The sequence below is a fragment of the Falco naumanni genome, chromosome 3, assembly GCF_017639655.2.
Source record: "Falco naumanni isolate bFalNau1 chromosome 3, bFalNau1.pat, whole genome shotgun sequence".
Classification (NCBI taxonomy): Eukaryota; Metazoa; Chordata; class Aves; order Falconiformes; family Falconidae; genus Falco; species Falco naumanni.
In genome coordinates, this window is record NC_054056.1 from 31,829,280 (window position 1) to 31,848,366 (window position 19,087).

The following is a 19,087-nucleotide window of genomic DNA, read 5'->3' on the forward strand; positions in this document are numbered from 1 at the left end:
GTTTATTTCTTGATACTTGGCTAGTCTGCATGACTCTTAAAGAATATTTGAAGTAATAATTTGCTTTGGGGGAGGTTTTATTTTGAAATTTGAAAGCATATTGACTAGGCTCTGTAATACCCCAAGGCACTTTCAAGCACCCAAGTGTAGAAACCTGTATTTCTATAACTCTTCTATTTTTAATTGTTCATGGTACATAGGTGAGAATTCTTAACTTATGGTGAAAAAAAAAAAGCAAAAAAGCAAAAAAGCTCGCTGTTCAAACCCACACCAAAACCCACCCTAGGAATCCAGTTTAAAAAACTCAGGCGAAATCAATTGAATTCTAATCGCTTCTTTCCTGCTGTGCTCAAATGCTGAGGGATTTGCTAAACCTACAGGTTGATAAAACTGAATCCCTGCTTAATGATTATATTCGCTAAACTGGCTAGCTGCAATGGATACGTAGAATGTTCTTTCTTTTCCTTTCTGACCTCTGGTTTATAGAAGACAAGATTTGGACAGTTGTAGCTGGATTGAACAGCATGATAAGAGTTGTAAAATGTTACCAGCAAGGAGCATGGTTTTGTGATAAACAAAGAATTGCAACATCGAATGTCTTTCAGCAACCTTCCAGGCAGAACAAGCATGCAGCAACTCCAGCAGACCCCTGGGATCAAGAGAAATGACAGGAGCAGTGGATAAATCAGGATACTTTTTAATACCCTAGACACTCTCTGTGTTTGTTATTGCTGATGCCTGACTTTGGGTTTGGGTTCTTTCTTTCATCCTTTATAACAAGAAAACTAAAAATCACTTTGTACTGTTTCCTTATCAGCATGCCATCTTCTGTTTCCTCTTCTTCAGCCTGTTTGGCCATGCTATTTCCCTGCAGATTTGCAAGGAAAATACCTTTGTATATATAAGTAACTGCAAATTTCTTCTGCATTTTCAGTGGTGAAAATAGTAACAAGTTGCCACAGAAATAGGAACATCTCCAGGGCTCTATACAGAGTCTTATGTGCAATACCTCTTTGTCTGCTGTTATTATCATATGTCCTCTCTAAATTAGTATTTTGGATTATTATTTCTTTACTATAGCTTTTTTTTTTTTTATTAAAAAAGCAATAGCAAAACAAGAGTAAAACTCAGAGACTAGAAATTATTTGCACAATCTGATTCTTAACATCATTTATTAACAGCTTTTTTGGGGTTTTTTGTTCCATATCAGTGACAATGTAGTGATTCATCTTCCTTTGGTGAGGAAGGGATATAAGGAAGAAGAAAATCCATATTCATGGCTCAGATTAGGTCTGCTGAGTTTCAAAATCTATGTATGTGCTGCTGTTTTGTAATACCTCATAAACCTCCTAACAGCTGAAAACTGCAATAGCACCAAAATCTTAATGAAATGTCACGTGCTGCCTGTTAAGTTTAAAATGCCTGCTGAAATGTGCAGAGTCCGGATTTTCTGGATGTTGAGCCTGCAGAGCACTATATGTGGAATTAGTTGTGACTGTCAGTTCTCTGAGATCAAACTTGAGTCTTATGCCTCATTTAAAGCCGTTAGTGGACTTGGCCTCTGAGGATCTCTGTCATATGTCCTATATGCAGTGGCAGTCCTCATTTTATAGATCTAAAGCAGGCAGCCTTTGGTAAGGAGATATTTACCAATTTGGGGGGAAAATGATCAGTCTCCTTAAGAGATTGTTAAATCCTTGATTGGGTCACTGGCCTGACTTTTGACAAATGAAGATGGAAATCTGGTTAAATTGTCCTAGCACAGTCCGCCCCTGCTGTGCTTGCTTGGCGGCCCAAGGGGAAGGGAGGTGTCCTGGGGCAGGCGTCGAACCGGGTGAAACGTGGACAGGACCCACCAAAAATCTCTGTTGAAACAACAGCCCTGTAAGGACACACCACAAATATTCTCCTTGCTGGAGTGGTCCAACATAACATCTCTGGTTAGAGCGTGGGGTCTTATGGTTCCTCTGCCATAGATATGACTTTCAAGGTTTAAAAGAAACCTGAGAACCTTTCTGTAAGATTCTGGCAGCTTTCTAAGCCATGACACGTCAAGCTCTCCTGGCCACCCAGTACCCTGCAAACTGGAGAACCTGCCCTTCTAGTCAGCTTCAGGGGAGAAGGGTAGTCCCAAAGCAGGCTGCCCCATGGCAGGGTGCTGCGTCTGCTGCTGCACTAACAATCAGTGTGCTGCTCAGATACTTTTTTGTGGTAGGCTGTAAAAAGTGTTTCTCATCCTCCCGCCTCCTCTCCCACCCTCATTTTGCTTATAATTGTTCTGGAAAAACAAAAACAGGCACTAGGAAAAACAAAAAGAGGAGCAAAGCTGTTCTTTGTTCAGGCCACATTCATACCATCTGTTCTGTACCCATTTAAACTGTCAGAGGAAGGCAGAGGTGCCCCTGCATTTCAGCTGTGCTCCAAATGAGTCCCAACAGGCTTTATGTTTTGAAGGCTAAACCTTGCTAAACAGAGGACCTCTGAGAAGAAAAATATTTTTGAGTCCTGTGAGGCAGCAGATGCTGTCGGTGATTGCTGGAAAGTGAAGGGGGAGCAGCGACAGTCCTTGCAGCCAGGCATTCTCCCTGCTGCGGTCCCTGTGGTTGGAAACCAGCCGGCTGGTGTGGCACAGGGCTGCAGCAGAGAGGGCAGGACCAGCTGCACACAGGCATGTATTCTCTAGGGAAGCTGCTTGTCAGCTTCTCAGCATGTATTTCAAGCTACTTGCAGTTGATATGAGTTTGGATTACTTCAGCTACAGTATCCCTAATTGCTCCTTGCAAGTGAGCTGTAACCTAAAGCAGATCTAAAAAGCCCATTCCACAGGGTCCGTCTTTGCAATATCCCTATTAGCAAGGGTTTCTGTATTACTAAGAGAGACAGGAAGGAGCGGGGATTGCTGCATGGTTGTTTTTTGGTGGTTTTATTTTTTTTGGTTTTGTTTTGGTGAAGGCAAATGAACTTTGACAGGCGTTAAAACAAAAAGACAAAGAAAAAACAGTGAATGATTTGAAGGTCACCTGAAGTGTCCTCAACACAGCTTTGAAGTGAGTGTTGGTTTTCTATCTCAGTGCCAACCCTGAAGATGTGTGTATGTATCTGCGCACTTAGTACATTCATTAAAACAAGAGCTGAATGAAGATTTGGATCTTGTTTTAAGAATAGTTACACCAGAAGCTGAAAAGTAGAGTCTGTCCTCAGGCACACATGGCTCTCCTACAGCTCTGCCGCTGTCTCTGCTCCTTGTTTTACACTCTTGTTTTACATGGTCCCTTGCTCTCTCTAGGCTCTCTCCCCCACCACTCATTAATTGTATTCTAGCTAAACAAGCAGGTTGGCACTGTTCAATGGCTGTGAACTGAAGTTCTTGACGTGTTTCAGAAGCAAGAACACATATAACTTGGATTTAAATTACTTCCCCTTTCTTTTCTTATGAAGGGCTAACCAGCCCTTACAGATGTATGAGCTGCTAGGCTGCCATGTCAAAATATTGACTTTCTAAAGGTGAAATTAAAGTGCTGTTGAGAAATCTGCATAACTGGAGAAGCATTCTTTGCTTGCTTTGTCTGTCCTAGAAGGCATCTCAAACATTGCTGAGTTTCTAACTGCCCCCTTCTGTGTACATCCCACTCCCCTGCCCCTGTTTTAACACACGGTATTTTTGTAGGCTGATCTCTGGAGTCTTGTCCTTTGTATATGTGGAAGCGCTGATTTTATGAGAACTGTTCAGACACATTTGCTATGATTAAAATTCTTAAAAATTATTTTCAATAGACTAGCGTGTGCTTTTCTTTTTAATACAAAAAGTAAAATTGGCTGGGACATTCACTCATTGGTTCCACTGAGAGCTTTAATAGAGTTGCGCAGTAATAAAGGAAGACTGAGATCCTCAGCCAAGTTTTAGATGGGTGGAGGTGACTTTCAAGTGGTCCATCAGAAAGCCACTTTTATAAGCTTGTGAAAGAGAGGGAGAAAAATGAATGGGTTGCACTCCCTTTCTTTCCCTGGGCAACTTTACCTCTACAAGTTTGGTACAGCTTTGGCCTTGACTTGGGTGCAAGTCCTTTGGGATGGGAGAGGTTGTGACATTTCCCTGTGAATGTTCTGTGATTCTTGAGTGTACATGTGCTCACACATACATGTGCCTACACTCATGCCTGTAGGTCTAGAGATACTCTCTTACCTTCTTATCAGACACACTTTCTTATAAACATGAAATTAATGGGCGACTGGTATTAATGAATGTAAATCCAATAAATTCAGAGGAGCTCTGAGGATTTACAATACCCAAGGTGAGGACCAATAGATACAGGTAATTTTTTATATTCAGCAGTGTCTGGTGTTTAAATGAGTGTATTGCTGTGAGCAAAAGTGCAGCTCATTTTCCTTGTAAATCTTTCATTTTTAAACCTGGTTTCCTATGGAAATGAGACATGCACACTCATGCTCTGTGTCTGTGTGTCCCTTTCTGTTGACCTTTCAAACCAAATTTAACACAGTGGTAGCCATCTAAAAGATAATTAAATTTCTGTTTTGATGATGTGTAGGTAGAAGAGTAGAGGGAAGAGAGAGACAGATTCTGTATGTGCCAAACATATGAAAAAGCTATAGTGTAGACTTGAATCTTATTAGAAATTAGAATGACCATATGGGAAATGCTCCCCAATAAATGACTCAAGCTGAAGAAAAACTTAAATTGGAACTTGCAGTGAACAATGAGACAGCAGTGCACAGGAAATTAGGTTTTATTTTTGCTTCTCTTCATCTTATTCCTTTTCTTTTGAAATGCAGCTTCTTCTAGCATTTTATACATATATTTCTGTCTTGAGTGATGAAATATGGTGATACTGGTTGCCTGTATATGGCCCAGGGCAAATGGAGTTTGCCACCACCAAAGGCTGAATGTTTTCATTAGCAGTGCTGTGACACAACTTTTATGACATTGCTTTGCATTTAGTGACTTTAAGCAAGGGTCACCCATTTTCACTGTGATGGGACAAATACCGATTGGCAGAACCGTAGAGGAGCATCATCAAAAGCAAATGCCTGGTAATGGTGTGTTTGATTTTTTTTTAATGTCAAAAGCAAGGCAAACCCATGCAGTGCTCTGTCATTTATGATAGCTTAGTAAATATGATTGTTTTCGCTGGAATGAAATAAGAGTGTAAATTAGGTTTGTCAGGTGAGGTAACATGTTTTTTTAGTTGAAGTGATAAACTGAGAAAAAACATGTGAGTTTTTGTGCCCACAGGCTCCTCTTCAAGCCTGCAATAAGAGTAGCTTACATCAAAACTAGATACAGGCAGATGTCAATTGCCCTGAATTTGCTTTAGTTATGCCACTTCGTTGGAGTACTGAGGGAGTAAGGGAGATGTGACCTGTGGAGGAGAGAGGAAATTTTATTGAGAGTCAGGAAAGCTCTTAACCAAACAACACAAGTAGAGAGTGAAAGAGGCAATTTCACCAGTGAAAAATTCAAGTGGTTAAGGGAGAAAAGGCCTGAGAGAGACTTACAATGCGGCATGAAAAGCTGATATTCAGTAGATCCCAGTCTAACAGATGACCAAATCTCAGAATCTAGTACAGCTGTTAATTCCCAGGATAGATGGAAGCATTCTCAAATAGCAATGGTTTTTCTTCCCCTATGCCACCAGCAGGCAGGTGTAATGGACATTTCCAGTGTCTTTAAACTCAATAATGCCAAATAGGATTTCTGAGTAAAGCTGAATAAAAAGGAATTTGATATTTTTAGTTGTGTAAGTCTCGTATAAGGGAGATTTGTTCAAAGATCTGATGCATTGCTTCAGTGAGTAAAAGCCTCCTGTATGTTACCTAGCTAACTAGAGTAGCTTAAAGAGTGCTAAGCGCTGGAAAAAACACTTGTGTAGCAGAAATTGTGTGTCAGCAGTTACTGCTTCAAACAGATGGAGAATGAGAAGGGAGAAAGAAAGAAAGACTGACCTAGGCTTACCTGGGGGTCAGATAACCATTAAGAGATCCAGATTTCCCTGAATCCTGCACTTGTATCTGTCTTAGGCTACACTGCTGCAACCCAGGGCTGCATCTTTAATGTGGGAGTCATATATGGCACCATGAAATGCTGATGAGCATCTGGACAGCAGTAACCTGCTCAGCTACTTGTGTAACAGTCCTTGTATGGAGCACGCAGGGAGACCATGCGGTGTGGGATGCTCTGCTGAGTATGCCTTTTGGTGTGATGTTTCCATACTTTTCAGAGTACCAGCAAAATGGGGCCACCTGTAGCAATTCTGCTGCTGGGATTTCTGTGTTGCCCATGTAGGAAGCTGGGAGGAGGCTCCCAACAAGATGTGGAGTAAGGCAACAGCAACACACAAAGGTATGAAAGATGTTGTCTCATCAAAACCACCCCTTTACTGCCAGCTGAAGGCATTATAAAAGATTGCTGGTAGCTCAAGTCTTATGCAGGAAGACAGGTTAAATAATCACAGTGTTCCTCATGGCCTCCTAGGCAATGAATCTGTGAAGCAGTGAAGTGGGTTGTTGCTTTCACCACAGAGGAATTCATCATGGTAGCCAAATTAATGACTGCTTTTCAAAAGTTTCTCCTGCTATCTAAAGGACTGATTTGCTACCCGCTGTTTGTTATCTGTGGCATTTTTAAGCTTCACCCAAGTAAGTATATTGCTTTGTGTGTTTAATGCCAGAATACAGCCTTCCTAACCTTGATGCTGTTCATTGCATTGCTTTCTTTTTTTGCTGGGCTTTGATGATGATACTGTAACAGTGTACCCAGCCAAGAGCCTGTTAATTAGTTTCCCTTGCAGCTACCTTAGGGTGAGTTCCCTCTGCGCCTTTGAACGGGCATGCTCGCGAAGTTGACCTTGTGGTAGGAGCAGTAAGGCTGCGATGCTTTGTTGCTATGGTAGGCTGTGGTCTGTGAAGGTGTAACGTAAGGCTCTCTACGGCACTAGGGAAGGTGAAACGAAGCAAACGGGTCAGAGGAGTGATTGCAAATGAGCTTGTCAAGGCCTAACTGGAAGGCGTAGTACTGACTAGCTGATTTGCTTTTGCTGTCAGCATTAAGCAAATACATACCCTGAGCTGGGTTTAGTCAACAGAGATTATTGCCAGTGCTATCCTGATGTGGGGTTATCAGTTACATCTTTTTGTGTGTGTGTGCTTCTGTCATCTGCCACAGGCTGAGAGCTGTGGAGCAACAGGCAGAAGGCTTTCAGGGCAGGGGCTGATTGCAAAATGCAAGGGGTTAAATTAATCCTTCAGGAAACCTTACTGAGTGGAAGGTTGTTGGTTGCATTCCCTAGCACATCTGAAAAATGTATTAGTAGTATAAATACAGGGGCATAGCTAACAATGGATATGCAGTGGTTTTCACTCTGAGTCTATTTTTTACCACCGAGTATCAAGTCTCCTAACTCATATGAATTAATTTGAGCCTTTCATCATCCTTACATATAACTTTCACTGCTGAGGCACCAGAACACTTGGTACTGTCTTCCACTCTGATGTGTCCAGGACAGACTAGAATCCCCAGACTTCATCAAATGAGACATCTCCTCCAGAGTCAGTGAGCCACCTCTGCATCCTACCTGTATTTGGGAAGAAATACATGAACAAATTATGATAATAAAAAAAAAACTTTAAAAAATATATAAAACAGGGGCTGTAACTTGGGTCATATTCAGTGGAATCAAAACACACAAATAAGTAAACAAACCAATGTTTTCATCCATTGCTGCCCTGGTTAGAAAGGCAGGACAATTGTCTGTGGCAGGCAAGCAGCTCCCAAGCTACTGTTCAGCTCCTTCATGTCCTCAGCCTAATTAATTGGTCACAGGTGCAGATGGGCACATTAATTGCTCCAATGTATCACTTTTGAGCAGTCCCAGTCATGCCTACATAAGGGGGGAACAATGCAACTTGTGCAGCCTTTTGTGGCGGCTCTACAAGAAGGGGGGATAAATCATGAAGGCCCAGTTCTGCCACCTCTATTCTCACAGAGTAAGATGGCTTGTAAGGAGAGATGTTTGAAGCACAGGGGCTAAGGGTGGGTAAAATACTCTCAGCATGAGTAAGTATTACTGAACAGCAGATTAGCACACTGTGCCAAGCGCTTATCTAAAATTGTTTTCCTCTGCTTACACCCTGAGATTCTTGTCTCCAATTATGTTTGTTTTGTTTGCTTTTTCTTTTGTCTGTGTGTATTCAAATATTGATGAGAGAAATTTACACACGGAACGAAGGATGGATAAGGTCTGAGTAGCACAGTAAAATAAAAGCACTTGGGTGGAGTTCAACCATTAAATCTCAAGGCTATATTTAACCTATTACTGTCTTCAGTTGGGTTTGAAGTACAAACGTACCTAGGCAAGAAAACAAAATTACAGTGGTTTAGTTAGGAGTTCCCTCTCCAGGAAGAGCTAGAATAAGCACAATGTAGCCTGAAACAAGGCCAGATTCCCCTGGGACATACTGAACAGGACCTTGTTGAAACCAAAACAGTTGTGTGCTATTACATTAAGGCAGATCCCCTTTGGCATGGGTTACTGAAGGCAGCCTGCAGGCAGACAGCCGGTCCCAAGGCTGCATTGCAGGCGTGTGCAGCAGAGTGGAGCGACCCCAGTAGGACCAAATCCCCTCGTGTTGTGTCTGGTTTTGCTGGGGCAGCAGCTGCTGATGTGGCTGCTCTAGCTTCATCCCTCTCCATAGGTGAAACCACATCTACCCCTTGGTCAGATCCCTCCAGCCTTGTCCTGTCTCAAAGCTCCACTGCCAGCCCTGCTTTGGCTACTCTCCTTGATGTGCTGCTCACCAGGGGCCATGTTAGTGTTGGGTCTGAGAACAAACTCCTTTCCTGATGCCTGGCTTTCCTTTAGGAGTAGATCTCTGTGCTTCTCCCTGGCCTCCTGTGAGCAGCTCTCTGTTGGCCTCCTGCCACGCCATGCAAGGGAGGCTCTTATCTTTTCTCCCAGAACTGGGAAGTCCTACGTCTGCTTGGCAGAGTGTTTGGGCGGAGGGAGCGGGGCTGGGGTGTTGGGTGTGCTACAGCCAAAGCAAAGGGAGCTTGGAGGCAACTGCCAGTGCAGGAGCACTTCAGTTAGGACCCTTGACTTGTCCTCTTCCACCCCAGAAGCTGGTGTGTTTTACCAGCAGTTTGGTAGAAGCAAAGCAGAAAATCGGGCTGTAGGTGTTTTTCCTGTGGCTGACAATCTTCTGCCCTAAAAAAGTATTGCTTTGCCTATGTTGAGAGTCAGTTCTGAGGGGAGGGTGAAGACCTGAACTTCCTCTGCTGGCCTGCTTGGAGATTAGGAGGTGAGTTCTTTAACATATGCAGGCACCTGAACACAGTAGGGAAGCTAACAGCAGCACTATTTTTTGACCTCGCTGATAAACACACGGCATTTTCCAGTGCCTATAGGCAGAATGTTGAATGGAACAGCTCGCTGCTGGTGCCGAGCATCCTCTGAGATGCCTGATTTCCGTGCTCTGCTCACACGCTTTAGGCCCTGGCAGTCAACAAAGTTGAGGGCAGACAGAAAATTTCCCTGCAGGGTCAGATGGGTGTTGGTGTTCCATCTTTTTATGGGCAGAGAGGTTCAGCTGCCGGCATCACCTGCACACATCTGCCAGACAGGCTCAGACACCAGAGACCTGTCAGGTGATGATACCTCCTTCTGGCTTTTTACAAGTGCCCCATGATTCGGCTTTTGGAGGAGTGATGCATACCTGTAGCATTAGGATATTTGCATGAGACTGGGAATCAGGCTAGATGCTCTAGTGATCCCTGCTACCTTTAAGTTCTATAATACTGTATTTTTTGAGATGTAGCATAGGCTACTTCTGTGCACCTAAAAGAAAAAAAATCCCACTACCAATCCTCTAGATTACACCTCCTGCAGACCTTGTGCAGCAACTATTTTAAAATGCCTTTTTAAAAATATGTTCAGGTCTTGTTTTTAAATGAAGGCTTTGACCTTGATCACTTGAGAATACATGGCTGAATTCAAAATGTACTGCTTAAAACTTGTTTAAAATATTGTCATGCATTATTTAATGCAGAAAGACATTTTAGAATATGGTTTATATGAAAACAGATATGAAATTGAATTGTATATTAATGTATCAAAATCAAAACTGTACGCTAAGAATTAAATCAACCCTTTCATTGGTTTGGAAATTATGTAATGGTTGATAAGTTCAAAGGCAAACAAAAATAAAAATTTCAGACAAACATGGCTTTGTCCTTTGGTAATGTAGGTATTGGTATTAATGAACTGTTCCTCTTGTACGTGTGTATGGTTTTAGTCAAACAGCAGGTATGATGGAGGTATCATATCAGAACTGGATTGTTAACAACTATTCCTTGAAAGTTTCTGTGAAATAATAAAAATAAAAAGGCACAGTCAGGTGCTCCTTCACATTTATCCAAGATCTATATGTAAATTCAGAAATAGTGCAAGCTGAAGCATATTGTTTAACTGTGCTTGTGTATATATACACATGTATGTGTGTGCATATATATATATATGTGTGTGTTTGTTTAATGATATTTATATCATAAAATTTCACGTCATTCCCTAAGAAGCCTTGGGAGCACAGAATATGTTTTTATAAGCTTATAGAAAACTCATAAGGAAAAGCTTGCAAAAATATTTCAGCTAAAATAATAATAAGGTTGGAGATTTTACTCTTCTGTACATTGTACCTCAACATGCAGCTTTTCAGTTTTGCAAGGAGTGTTCTCTGTGATGTGAATTTCCTATGCAAATTGATCTATATTATGCACTGATATAATATACGCATGTGAAAAACTGGAGAAACGCCTCACAGCGAAGTTGGGTGGACATTATAGTAGACCACATATTGCCTGGGCGTAGGCCAGTGTGTTCTCAACCATACTTTTTTGCCCAGTAGTCATGAGGAAAATATTTAGAGGGATGTAAAAGCCAAAAGTACAGTGAACTGTGGATCGATGGAGATCATATGGATCTGGTTTCTTTTTGCTGATTAGTTTTCTTTTTTTTTTTTTTTAATTCAAAATAAAAAATGCATTTGTTGTCACTGCACTCTTAAGATGGTTGGTTTTGCTGCTATTCCTTTAAGCATTTGAAGGAAGCAAACACAAGTGGACACTCCTGAGTTCATTACCCAGTTTACAGAGCAACCGGGGTAGTTTCCAGTGTGTTTCCACTGGCAGCTGAAGACAAGTGAGGCTCTTGCCCTTTTCTGGTTGTTCTGTTGATTAATGAGACCTTCCTGTTTTGCTGCAACACTTCCTGGACTTTCTTATTTCAAGCTTCTCCAAAGTCCAGCTGCTGCTAGAGCACCACACGTTCACACTTACAGTCCATAACCCATCAAAAGCACTAGAAACACTGCAGAGGAATAATTTGTATGTCCAGATAAATCGCATAACTTTGAGCTGGGTTCTGAAAATGTGCAAACCGTTCTATGGGAGACCCTATGCTGGGGTGTTAGCAGGTGAAAGAAATTAGGCCATGGGACTTGGAGACAGGGAGGTTGCTTGGAAAAGTGCACTGGAGTAAATGCCCCTGGCATCACACGCATGTGCACGTAATCTAAACTGAATTGCTAGGATTTCTTCCAATATAGCAAGCTATGTGTCATATCTTTCGTCTTCCTCTCTGTGGGTCTTTCGCTTTTTTCCCCTCACCTGCAGTGCAACGGTTTATTTTTCTATGCTTATGGTTGCCATCTCATGCAGGAGAAGAAAATACATCATTTCCAGGGTAAACCTGCCCATGGAGTTTTGACCACTGAGCAAAATTGTCCAGATCGAGACTGAAAAACGCTTGTAAGTTAGAGGATAGGCTTCCTTCCACTGACAATTTCCAGAACAGAGATTGTCAATTGGGAAAGTGCTATGCAGCCGTGTTTGTTCCTTGGGAGGGTTTGGGCAGAGTCCTGAAAACATTCCATGGCTGTGGGGTGGGAGTGAATGAACACTGGTCTTCTCCAAAGCAGTGCTGTGCAGGGCTTATTTGAGCTGTGCTTGCAGCCTGTATGGTTTTGCCCCTGCCAGCTGGAGCTGCACAGCTTGTTTTCAGCCACAGGCACCTGAACTCTGCTCCTTTTGTAGTCTGAGCAGAGGAGCTGTGCTTAGAGCCCATCCAGAAAGCTCAAGGATCAGATAACACCTCCCATTCCTTACTCGTAAATCATCCAGGAAAGATAGTGTTTACCTCCAGACTTAAGATCTGTTCTTATTAGGGTGTCTACAGATTGGACTGATTGCAAAAATAAGCCGTATGTAGAAAAACAAAAACACTCCTCTGGCCTTTCAAAGCAGCAGAGAAGCAGCCACCTAGAAACTGTCAGGGATGTGTACCTTTCTCTCCGGTTTTGAGCCAAAGGGCAGTTACTCTCCTATTAGCTTTTCTGTGAGCTGACTTTCTGTGTATTGATTTTATGACCTTTCAACTGCTGTCTGTCAGGCTTCTGCACTGACAGCTTTACAAGGGTCTGTTGTATGGTCAGAGCTTGGAAAATGTTTGTATCTTTGGTTCTTTCAGAGTCAGACGAGTTCACAAAATCCTCGGGGCTGGTTGATGATATTCTTTCTCACCTCCAGCAGCACCCTACTTCACAGGTCAAATCAATGCAGCTGCTCAGAGAACTGGAAGAATTCAGGCCACAGAATCAGCCTTTATTGTCTGTTTCTGCCCTTAGCGAAGTTCAGGGGAAGTTCCTCCAGGATCAGGGTGGCTACCTGTGTGTGTGTATTTGTTCATGCACTCATCTATGGAAAACTGGCTGTATGCCACTTATGTTGAATTCTGCACCTAAAAATAGCTTTGTGGAAATGGGAGGTTTGCTTTGTTTTGTGTTTGTTCCCTTATCCCTGACTGATTGTTTTTGTCTGCCAGCAGGAACAAAGCCTTGTTGTTTCGGTGCTCTGACTGGGATGGGTTAAATGGATCCTGTTTTCAGAAACTGCTGAGCCTCCAAGCCCTTGAGATGTCTGCCCATTGGAATGTTTCACCTTCCCTAGCCCAAAATGGTGGCAGTTGCCCCTTCTTCCCATAGTGATATTGGATTTAGTTGCAGCTTTCTGCAACTTAATAATTTAAGCCCACCTAGTTTGTGGCTGTCGGGGAGAAGAGATACTAGATTACTCTTCAGATATTCATCTTGGCTTTTTATAGAAAATAATTCCACTTCTTTGCCAAGTGATCTCTCACTTTTGTTTGTTCTCATCCTGCTGACCATTCATCCTCCATTCACCAGGCTCACAAACAACCTCATTTTTCATACCTACTTCTCCATTTGTTGACACTTCAGGCTCCTGCCCATTGCTCTCCTTCAGCAACAAGCTCATTCGCATTCCATATTCAAAACCCACAACATGATTCATTGAACAGAAAAGTGCTTTTGCTTTGCTCTGTTTGTCTGGGACTGACCTGGAGGATGACATTATAAATGAGCTCTTATATCTGAATTGCTTTGTCCTGCTTAGCAAAGTCAGTAGAAAATGGCAAGGAGCTTTTGGTCTTGAGTGGGGTCAGCTGCTTCTTCAAAGTCTTTCTTCTCATTGATCTTATGTCTTTGCTTCCTTCTGTTGCATGAGGTGTATGAGTTTCAGTTTTTAGGCTTGTGAGGGAGGTTTTTGGAAAGGGCAGTTTGCTACACACAATTTTCACAAAAGAATCCACCAAACCCACGCAACAGAGCAGAGGTGGTATGCAGGCATGAAAAGAGGGGGATGAGCTGGACACTGGAAATGTTGTAAAACATGAGAATGCCGCCACTTTAATTTTTCTATTTCAAGAAGTTCCAAAATGTGCGTTATTAAGATAATGGCAAAATTCACTCCTCAATGGTAGAATTCAACCTACAAACTTCAAATTATTATCTAAATTATTTGTTGTTCATTCAGACCAATATTCCAAATCCAGATACATGACTACTTTTGACACATATCACCAAAAAGGAATAACCAAAGACTAGTCTTAACTTTTATCTTCCACATATTAATGTGCAAATACTGCCCCAGTGTGCCATCTGTTTTACTAGATCTACTCAGCTGTCTTTTAATTTCAGTCATATTCTGTATCCATGCAATCAAGGCCTCAATCAAGGCCACTGACTACTGCTTGAAGTCAACATCAAGATTTATAGAGCTGCAAAATACTATGGCGAAGGCTAAGACTTTTGAGACATAACGAATCTCAATAGATATCATAATAGAGATTACCAAGTGCTTTATTATATACAGTAGTTATTGTTGTCATGCAGAACATTCCAGGTTGTGACATAAAAATGGTGGTTTTTTTTAGTGTAATATCTGGAAAAGGAGTTTAAGTTTGGAATCTAGAAGAAAACTGTCCTCAGAAGTGTGATCAGAAAAGTTCACAAGCTTTCCTGGGACACAGTACGGTTCATTGATATGAAGGTAAGTCCAGAGTAATACAATTGGCTGGTAAAGAGCAAAGTTTGTTCTGTTATACAAAAAAGTGAAAGATGGGAGTGGAAGTGACTAAAAACCTGCAAACATAGGTGAAACAGGTGTCAAACTTGTGGTGTCTTAATACTGTTGAAAACTGGGACTTTTTTGGTTTTAGTAAGTTACAATTAAAGGTATAAGCAGGCTTTAGTGGAGTAGAGCACTAGTCTTGAAAAACCACTGGAATTCAGAAATTGGAACCACTTTCAGAGCAGGTGAGGAAGGAGAGAGAAGGAGGATATAAAGGAAGCAGGAGTTGTTTTTACTTTGAGTGGTGAAATATAGAGAACACTTGTGACTAATTTACTGATTAGGTAACAGTTTGTGACCTATGCCACAAATAGCCACAGTGAGATTGTTAGAGTCTTCTGGTGCCTGCTGTTTCAAAAGGATTTTGAAAAACTAAAAAGGAAACATAAAGGAGATGAGAGCGAATGTTTTTCAAGGCCTTGGGAATCTGGTGTTGAAACAAAACTTAAGTATCTCAGTTTATTTTATCAGCAATGAGAATCAAGAAGTGACAGGTTTACAGTGCAGAAGTTCCTTCAAGGAGAGAGAGTAATGAGGTCTAGACAAGCGTGTGACATGATCTTGTAGCTGGAAGCTAAAATTACACTAGTGGAGACAGCAAATAAAGCACAGGTTTTGAACTAGGAGCTCTGCATAACAATGGAACAAAAACGCCACAGATTTTTTTCCCCCATCTTCCTAATGTTTGTGTCACCTCTTTGGAAAGTGTACTTCAAGTACAAGACGCTGGTTCCAGTACAAGACTAGGTAGGTGAGTGTTAATCACTTTTAAAATAGAGCACCATACTGGATCAATTAATTTCTGCTTTTTGTGGCCTTCAGCTCTGTCAATGTATTACACTCACTCCTTTCAATCACAAAATATTCAGAGATCAGGATCATTCTGTATTATTTGTTCAGATGTAGTATCTTCCCTCTGTGTCATGAATGTAGGATATAAAAATGATAGATACTCTCCTTGTTCCTTTAGCATTCAGGTGTCTCTCCCATCAGCTCAGAGTTTAGGACTGAGATTGCGGATGCTGCTTTGTCATGCAGTCTGTAACTTTAATCACTGTCTTATAATTTAAATGTAGGATTTCAGTTTTAGATGTGGATGTTATCACAGAATTTGGACATAATGCCATCATTTCTGCCAGGCAGACATAGACAGCATGTTAAACAGTGCTTAACTGACTGTGGTCTTTTTCATGGCTCATGCATTTGCTGTCATCGAAGTTCTAAACTTCCAGACCCTGGGCACTAACCTTGAGGCATCATTGTCCTGTGGTTAATGAATATAATGTGAACATTTCTGGCACAAAGTGAGCAGTCATATTTTGTACAATACAAACTCATTTCTATATTACAGTTTCTCTTAGAGGGGAAAAAATACGTCTCATTTCTGAACTGTATTCCTTCATTGCTATTATTTACCTGTTTATGAGGAGTGATACTGTAAAGACTGGGAAACAGCATTTGAAATTCTAGTTGTAAAAAGATGAAAACAGTGGCTAAAAGTGTAAGGGGAGCACAAAATAGGTGTTACACTTACTTAGCTGGTCTTTGGTTTTGGAATTTAGAGGGGAGTCTGGGAATTTTTCCTTCTAGATGGGTGTGGGATAGAGATGCTCTTTCCCTGGTATGCTGTAAGTTAATCACAGGGAATAAGGTGTTCTGGTCTCAGGTTTGGCCATTTATCACATGTTCTACCCCAAAGTGAAATCCAGTAATTTCATCCTCACAGAGGAAGATGTGGAGGAATTAGTGTACCAGGGTTTTCTGATCAGGGTGCTGTAGGAGAAGTCTTGGCCAGAGGCAGGTAAACAGGCATTTTGGCAACAGGAGGTGAGTGGGAAGAGGATACAAGCATGAAGAGCAAGATGCGAGGAATGAAATCAGAACACAGAACCGCAGATTTGAGGGGTCAGGGCATTTCATATAACTGCTTTTTTTTGTCTGCTGGGATGAACATGGCACTGGCCATGCACTAAAGCAAGAGTGGTCAAGTCAATTCAAGTGGTGTCTATATAAAGGAGCCTCGTGAAGGTAGCCTGGCTGTGCAGCCACTGCTCTTGCAGTAATCCCGAGCACCAGGAGGTGCAGGCAGGTGGGAGCTGCCTGGTTCGAAGCCTTGAGCTGGAAATGCAGGGAGGAGCATGCAGAGACCTCAGAGTTGCATGGATGGAGTGGGCACCACTCAGGGTGCAGAGCAGCGCTGTGAACATGGTGACACTGAGCTGATGAAGCCCACTGAGGATGTGCAAGCACTCCCAGTTTTGTCATGGGCTGTTTTGGCTGCCTCATTTTACAGCGTGACAGCAGCTCTTTTAAAACAGTTTGTGTATGTGGGATATAACATGTTTTCTCCATTTCTGTGTGCCCTTTTCCCAGAAAGTAGGCATCTGTGACTTTACAGCATTGTATTGCTTGAGTCGTGCCACTTCCATCTCCCTTCTTTAAATTAGGAAGGTACAGTAACTGGTGTAACAGAGCTCATACATTTCATCTGGTAGATTTCTGATGTACTGGGAAGGAGGAGGGAATCTGTGTGTGTGTCTTGTTACAGAGCCAATTTGAGCCCAAAGGAAAAATTTCCATTGATTATAACACAGCTTAAATCTGGCCTGTAATACCTGCTAAACAACAAATCACGTTGTGATCCTTTTAAGTCATCACTTTATATATATATAAAATCAGGGGAATTATTCTTATTTATTATCCCTTCCACTTAAACCTTTTGGGGATAGCAATGCATTCAGTTTTAGTGATGACAAAAATACTGCACTTAATGGCTTTGGAAAATCACTAGAAAAAAGGGTTTGTATATGGGATTGACTCAGTTTATATCCTGCTAAGTAGCTATTGTGGAACAGGAGCAATTTACTGAAAAGTTGTGAGGAAAACCATATCACAGTACTGACACGTAGATAGAAATACCAAGTAGCTTGGTATTTCACAGCTAAATCATGAAGAAAAAGTTTTTAAAGTAACACAATGTCAGAGGCTTTTTGTAGCTTGTAGGATTATGTCCACTAGAACCCAATTCCAGCATGAGCACAATTAACTGGAATAGGCCACTCTGGGGACCAGAGGAGGAAATCCTTTAGTATTTTCAAAATTGGTGATGGAAGGAAAGTAGCTTCACTTTAGCTAAGACTGAAGCTTGTTTTTTCTTCAAGCCCAGATTTTACCTTCTCCACTAAGACTAAACATACTTGAGGCTGATATTCTGCAGTCTCACTCCTCATTATCATCTTAGCTCTCTGAAATTGCCTCTAACATTTGAAAGAGGAAACACAGAAAGAAATTCCATGGTAGAGTTTCTTGTGTCTTTCTCAGTATGTTCTATTTTTAGCATACACTATTACCTGAAATACTATTAGTCATAGAAATGTTTGTTGTGTTACAGTTAGTGTTCAATACAGTTAAAAAAATAAACTAACCTGTATATTCCAGAATAGTAGAGTCTTCCTACAATATGAAAGCCTTGGTCATGTGTCCTCAGCTTTGCAGGACAGCTTGGGAGAGGATGACTGCTTGATGAGTTTCTTTTTCAGAAAATATTGTTTAAAACGCACAGGCATTGGAAATACTGAGATTACTGCAGCTAACCTCCCTGTATGGGTCTCACGCCATAGTAGCTAAGCACTGCATATTCCGCCCCCCCCCCCCCCCCCCCCCCCCAAGAGATCTGTTTTGTCCTCACAACAAACTTGTAAGTCCCCTGCTCTCACTCACAGAGGCTGGGATACTGCATGAAAGTCAGCCCAGAAAGTCCAGGGCAAGCGGGCTGCCCTTTATCTCCCTGTTGGCTAAATGCGGATTTGTATCTTGATTATTTGCTGCTCAGCCTCCCTCAATACATAGATTAAAGCATGCTCTGGGTAAGTATCTATCTTTGGGGGGCAGCAGAAATGTATTTTTCAGTGGAACGGTCCTTCTCATTGGATTGTTTTCTGAATTGAACACGTGAAGGTGCCTCCCAGTTCAGTAGCAGTCTGTATCAGCTCCGTGCCAGCTCTGTCGGTCCTTGCAAATCAATGCAGGTAGTGGAGCAAGAAGCACTTTCTGTGATGTAAAACCTCTCTTTGAGTCCAGAAAGACCTATCTTTTTCTAGAAAACTAGTACTCATAGCTGATTTTGTGTAGGTTCATTAAAGACAGTTTCACTATTACATCCACACATCGTCTGTAAATTAAAGTCTTTTTGCACAAGTTTATATGACAGGAGAAGGGTCAGGTGGAACAGCACCGTTGCTTTTCTTTGAGTGGCTGCTTCCTAACTTCTCTGAGGATAAAGGCAAAAGCTTTCGTGCTCACATGCTCTGACCAGATTCAGTAGATACCTCTTCTGGCCACTCAGTAGGCTGCTGGCAGGGGACATCATGGCTGCTTCTGAAGGGTTTAATCTTATGCTGGCTTGAGGTGTTGATAAGTGACCCTGGTGTGCAAACTGTCTCCCCTCAGACAAATCCATTCTCCTCAGCAGAAGCTATTTTATAGTTTCAAGTGATTACATTTCAAGGGTCCGTGAAGGCAGCAACCCCACGCTGTTAGTCGTATGTGAACAGTCTTTATGAATTACCTTTCAAAACAAAGCTTGAAAAGGGC

General features: G+C 41.8%; 1 long non-coding RNA gene across 1 annotated transcript; it reads right to left on the minus strand.

Annotated features, from left to right (window-relative positions):
- Positions 1-4,739: 4,739 nt before the first annotated feature.
- Positions 4,740-18,092, minus strand: LOC121085093. Its single transcript, XR_005826951.1, has 3 exons — positions 17,920-18,092; positions 7,453-7,589; positions 4,740-5,378 (listed from the first exon to the last, which is right to left on the minus strand). It is a non-coding gene; the product is annotated as an uncharacterized LOC121085093 (long non-coding RNA).
- Positions 18,093-19,087: the final 995 nt, after the last annotated feature.